The sequence below is a fragment of the Silene latifolia genome, chromosome 7 (assembly GCF_048544455.1).
Source record: "Silene latifolia isolate original U9 population chromosome 7, ASM4854445v1, whole genome shotgun sequence".
Taxonomy (NCBI): Eukaryota; Viridiplantae; Streptophyta; class Magnoliopsida; order Caryophyllales; family Caryophyllaceae; genus Silene; species Silene latifolia.
In genome coordinates this window covers 96,944,254-96,950,447 of record NC_133532.1, presented here as the reverse complement: position 1 = coordinate 96,950,447, position 6,194 = coordinate 96,944,254, and the positions used below count along the sequence as shown (strand labels likewise).

At 40.1% G+C, this 6,194-nt stretch overlaps 1 non-coding gene across 1 annotated transcript; it reads right to left on the bottom strand.

Moving 5' to 3' along the window:
- Positions 1-2,270: 2,270 nt before the first annotated feature.
- On the bottom strand, positions 2,271-2,377 carry LOC141593774 (small nucleolar RNA R71). The gene has a single exon (XR_012521839.1). It is a non-coding gene; the product is annotated as a small nucleolar RNA R71 (small nucleolar RNA).
- Between the last annotated feature and the right edge of the window lie 3,817 nt (positions 2,378-6,194).

Below are 6,194 nucleotides of genomic sequence, written 5' to 3'. Positions count from 1 at the left end.
TACCCTAATCCTACCCAAATCATTCCCTAATCATCCCTTTGAGCATTTCGTAGCATCCTTGTGTCGATAATTTGCGGTGATTCTTGCGTAAAGGTTCTTGTTGCACTGTTGGTAAGTACATCTTTGTAATTATTGCATCGTTTCGGGTTGCTATACATTTATATGGAAGGGGATGTTGGGAATCGTTCAAAGAGTAATTGTGTTGTATGATCTTTGTATAGGAGAAGACTTCGTAGAGGAGCCTTTTTGATTGTCCGTGTTGCTTCTTTGTGATTGCTAAGGAAGGGTTTCCCTACTCGATTCTTTGTGCTTTACATGACATATTATTGTATTTATCGTTGTCTATTGATCATCGTAATATGGAGATTGTTGTGATAGTGTTGGTGTGAGGGGATTGAGATGACAGTAATGTCATGTGATTGTGATTGTGGTGGAGTCACTTGCGGGAGTGGCTTCACACCCTAGTTCGCCCTCCGTGGAACCCGCCACGGGAGGGGATGTGCACATTAAGGGACAGGGATTATTGTCGCTCGTTGAGGAGCTGGACTAGGTGGGATCGGCTGCGGTCACCCACTGGCGGCGAGGATTACCTGTTGCGATGGGTAATCTGGCAGGGCTACACACTTTAGTGTGTAGTCGGATACTATGTGAGACAGGGTGATTGGGAGTTGATGATGATCTGACGAGTATTGCTTTTGTTTGTCTTGTTTGTTGCATAATATCGACCCCGTTGTTGTTTGTGGAATCTGCGGTGATCCATTCGGGGGATGGAGAGCGGGCTTGACAGTTTTGCTAGTGAGAGCTTGGGGATTGTCTTGGGAGAATTGCCACCACGAGTCATAGCATCACTGTCTGAGTCTTAGCGAGTTTTCTTTTATTAGTAAGACTTTGAAGTTGTATTTCTTTAGACAGTATTTGGTTTTGGATATTGTAAACTTTGCATTTTACATTACTTTAATAAATGTGCTCAGTTCAGACGCTTTTGATATGTACTAACCTCGGGCAACCGAGATGGTAACAGTCTTTCATACTTGGGTGGTCCTGGTAAGGTACCTTGGTATGAGGGGGTGTTACACGAGTCTCATTAGACCATGCATATAGTTGGATAGAGAGGATTAAGTCGACTTGTAGGTGTTGTACAATCTAATCGATTCGGCTCCGGGACCTAAACCTTCCTAGGGATTGTAAGATATACACTAACTTGATCCCATCACAACAATAAGTGCTTGCATCTAGTAGAAAATATGTTTGTATGATCAAATCCCATGAATCCCCTATGAACCCATGACACCCTAGTGCTTTTAATCAATTGTTTACATCTCATTTTAATCATCTTGCTTGTTTTATTTACATTGCTTTTTAGCTTAATTGATCTCCTACCTCAACCCAAATTGTGACACCCTTAGACACGACCATTTGCAATCGAAAATCCTACATCAATACCCGTCCCTTGGGATCCGACCTTTACTTACCGCTTTACTAATAGTAGAGTAGTTTGTGAAGTTATAAATATTGTTTTGGTCTAGGTAACTTTTGACGACGAGTAACAAAACCGACGAACCAAAAATGGCGCCGTTGCCGGGGACCGGTGTTAACTTAATTTTATTTAATTTGATTGTTCTTAGTTGTGTCTTTCTTTGCCTTGGGGAAGTAAAACTCCTCAAGGTTTGTTCTAATTTTTTTCGAGTTGTTTGATATTTTGCATGTCTAGGAGATCACAAGGTAACCTGTTACCCATTGATCTTGAAATTGAAAGAACTTTGACCAACAATAGAAGACTTGCTAGAAATACTTTGAGAGGTATTCGTGAGATTGTGGATATTCAACCAAATACAATTGAGTTCATCAACCCTTTTGCAAGAGAAGGAGAGGATAACCCAACACAAAATCAACCCACAATGCCTAAATTTTCATCACATTCCGTACCAACCGAGGAGAACCTACCAAATGGTACTCCCACACCACAACATTTAACCGGTAATTTTATTGCAAAATCCGCATTTATCCAATTAGTCGAAAGAAGCAAATTTGGGGGGTTGCCTAGTGAAGACCCTCATTCTCACATGGAAACTTTTTGTGACTATTGCGATGTGATTTCTCAAACCGGAGTTACTCAAGACCAAATTCGATGGGTCTTATTTCCTTTTTCTTTGATTGGTAACGCGAAACAATGGTTAAAGAGCCTTGATAAGGCTACTCTTGGGATTTACTCTTGGAAGAAATTGGCACTTTCTTTCTACAAAAATTTCTATCCTTCGGAAAAGACTAACATGCTAAGAGCCCAAATCACCGGGTTCAAACAAAGGGACGAAGAATCTTTGTATGAAGCTTGGGAGCGATTCAAGGGAACTTGCCGCTCATGTCCTCATCACGGACTTTTGGAATGGTCTATATGAAGACTCCCGAAACATTCTCAACATGGGATCAAATGGTATGTTTACCGAAGTTGATGATAATCAAACATGGAATGAGATTGAGGAAATGGCGGTCCATAACTCACAATATAGTAGTGTAGGGAAATATGCGTAAAATTCCCATAAAATTTAGGACTATAACGTAGATTTAGCATGTGATTATTGTCATAAAACAAAATACAAGAGAAACGATAAAGGTAAAGAATTAACCTCGGGTCCTAATGCAATTTGGCAAAATGAACAGAAATCAACGTAGATTTCCTCCTAATTGTTGCACCCAAGACCGTCTGAGAATATGCCCCTTGTGCTAGAAATGCTCTCTAATTGCCTTGCAATATTGAGAGAGCTATTGTGAATTTTCTTGATGTGAGATCTAGGATTTTCAGAGGAAAAAACTCTCAAAACCCTAATTTTTGTTTCAAAATGAATGATTAGGTCACAAAGGAGAGGAGCTCTCCTTTTGTGTGTTTCGGCCAAACCGTGGGTTTGCCTGGGGAAGTGGGCTTTCACTTCCTCTTTATTTTTAACTCATGGTTCGACACGAAATTGCTAAGATGTATATGACGCGGTTTTATTATAAATCGTCATCGGTTATCGGTTATTAAAATATCGACTAGTAACAAGGATTAGTCGACATATTAATACATGTCCGACAAAGACAATATTGTATAATGAATTCAATATACATTAATTAAATATAATCGTTTATATTTAATTTACGAATTAACTGCTTAATTCGCCTTAGCCATTATTATTTAATCCGTATTAAATAAAATATTTCAACATCGCGTTTGACTAATTATTAGTCAATAACTCCGACTAACTGTTTAGTCAAATTAGGCATCAACATGACTGTATTTTCATACCGTCACATCTCTCAAACGTATCCTATAGGTGTGACTTTTAGGGACCAGTTGATCACCGCCATCTGTATGACAATAACGTCAAACTTATCTAGCAAGCCAACCGTTATTGATAAACGTGGACCAACTGATAATAATACAAAAGTATACCCTTTGATCCTTTTAGAGATTTAAATGTTATTGCACTAACTGTAGAGGACACCAGCCCCAACAAGCTCCCACTTGTCCGTACAAGTGTATGTGTAATAACGTTATCCGCACGAACTGGAGGACACAGCTCCAATAAACTCCCACTTGTCCGTACAAGTGTATGTGCGATAACCGATTCTCATATTCATTTAAAATTTCTCCCACTCAATGTAAAACAATTTGCAGATCCGGATCCGCAAAGGTCGTATTTTATAATCGATCTGTATCAAGAGTGGTTTCCCCGACTAGAGAGTAACTTAACTGATAAAACGAATTCGTATTCGAGCATGGCCATGCATTTGAGTTACAGCTCCTCGAGTGGCCCTGAGAAATATCGAGTACCTGATAAAGGCTGAATATTTCCTTCAACTCGACTCCTTCCGATCTAAGCACAGCATGAAATGACCCAGAAAAAAACTACTTGGCCCCCTGTTACGGATTACCGTGAGAAAGAAACCAAAGTCACCCAAAATCTGCCTCAGTCTCAAGAGACAGTCGATAGTCAAAAGAATCGACTCTTAGGATCACCATGGAGGTCCTATTCACGACCTGGCACCGAATGTTATAAAACATTTAGGACTCCACATCGATGTCACAATTGTGTCCTACGAGATATCCGTATAAATCGCCTCTGTGATTGGTTAGTCAACCTTTTGACTTATGGCTCGTTGAACCCACCATCAACCAACGTCACAAAATAATTGCCAGAGTTATCAGCTCACGTGGGCAATTAAGGACCAAAAATATAATGTTTGTTCAGTTCACTTTGTGGTGTTCAAAATTGTCGTACAAATCCACATGAAAAACAGAATATATAAATATCAAAACGATGGTGTCGTATAGAGTACAAAAGAGAATGAATCTAATCCATAAAAGAGTACTACAACTCAGGAACACGTTTAATTCCCATGGAATTAACATGCCCTTCATGCTTATCTTGTCGTAATGGTTTAGTGAGAGGATCTGCTATATTATCATCTGTAGCAATCTTTTCTAACACTACTTCCTTTTGCTCCATGTAATCTCGGATTAGATGAGCTTTCCGTTATACATGTCTAGACTTGTTGCTAGACTTTGGCTCCTTCGCTTGGAAGATGGCACCTCTATTGTCGCAATAGATGGTGATCGGGTCATTCGAACTAGACACTACAGATAGTCCTTGTAAGAATTGACGCATCCATATCGCTTCCTTTGCGCCTTCAGGACGCGACATAGTACTCGGACTCAGTCGTAGAATCTCTTTGTAACACTTTGTTTGGAACTCTTCCAGTGGATCTGCGAGCGCCATTAAGAGTAAAAACGAATCCAGACCGAGATTTCGAGTCATCTCGATCCGTTTGGAAGCTAGCATCTCACAGAATCGGTTGCGCATAGCTTTTGTTCACCTCCATAAGTCAATGCCCAAGCTTTAGTCCTCCGTAGGTACTTAAGAATGTTCTTGACAGCCATCCAATGTGATTCACCTGGATGCTGTTGGAATCGACTTGTCATACTCAATGCATATGCCACGTCCGGACGTGTGCATATCATGGCATACATGTTTGATCCTAAAGCCGAGGCATAAGGAATCCGTGTCATGCGCTCTTTCTCTTCCGGTGTCTCTGGTGCCTGAGACTTGCTCAAATGCACCCCTGGAGCCATAGGAAGAAACCCCTTTTTGGAGTTAGTCATGCTGAATCTTTCTAGGATCTTGTCTATGTAAGAATCCTGACTGAGAGATAACATCCGACGTGATCTATCTCGATAGATACGGATGCCCAAAATTCTTTGTGCCTCACCCAGATCTTTCATCTGGAAGTGGTTCTTTAACCATACTTTTACCGAAGTTAAGAGAGGTATGTCATTCCCAATCAGAAGTATGTCATCGACATACAATATTAGGAAGACAATCTTGCTCCCACTCGACTTGATATAGAGACATGGTTCCTCGACCGATCGAGTAAATCCATTTTCTTTTATCACTTGGTCGAAACGATGATTCCAACTCCTAGAAGCTTGCTTAAGTCCATAGATGGAACGCTTAAGCTTGCATACTTTCTTAGGATGTTCAGGATCGATGAAACCTTCGGGTTGTACCATGTACAACTCTTCCTCCAAAAAACCGTTTAAGAAGGCGGTTTTCACATCCATCTGCCAAATTTCATAGTCATGAAAAGCGGCAATCGCTAAGATAATCTGTGACGCCCCTCGTTGAGGTAACTAAAAGAACTAGCAAAACGTGGCGGAAACACGTGATTTTAAAAACTTTTAAGGCTTCTATTGAAGTCCAACGCGGGGTATCACCAACACGATAAATAAGTTTAGACAGTTAAGTTTAAGTTTACAAAACAAGTCTATTTATTGGGGAAAAGATATCCCACGAATTAACATAGATTCGAAAAGTAGGTGAGTCTATTATGTGATAACTAAATAAGGTCCAAGGTAAGAACTCGCTAGCTCACACGGTCTTCCCCACTTAGCTTCATCACCAACCTGTCATTCATAATAGATATGAAAGCCACAGTCAGTGGGGAGTAACTCAGGGTTCTCCCAGCCACAATATGTCAAAATGCAAGTAATTAAGAATTTAATTAAATAAACAAGCATGAGAGTAAATACTTACGGCATTACGAAAATCATGATTAGTGGGCATAAGAAAATAGGAATGGTAAAGCACAAACGAGAGAAGAATTATTAGGTCAAACTGTCACATATCAACCCGATTCAAATGTAAGACAATTACAAAGTA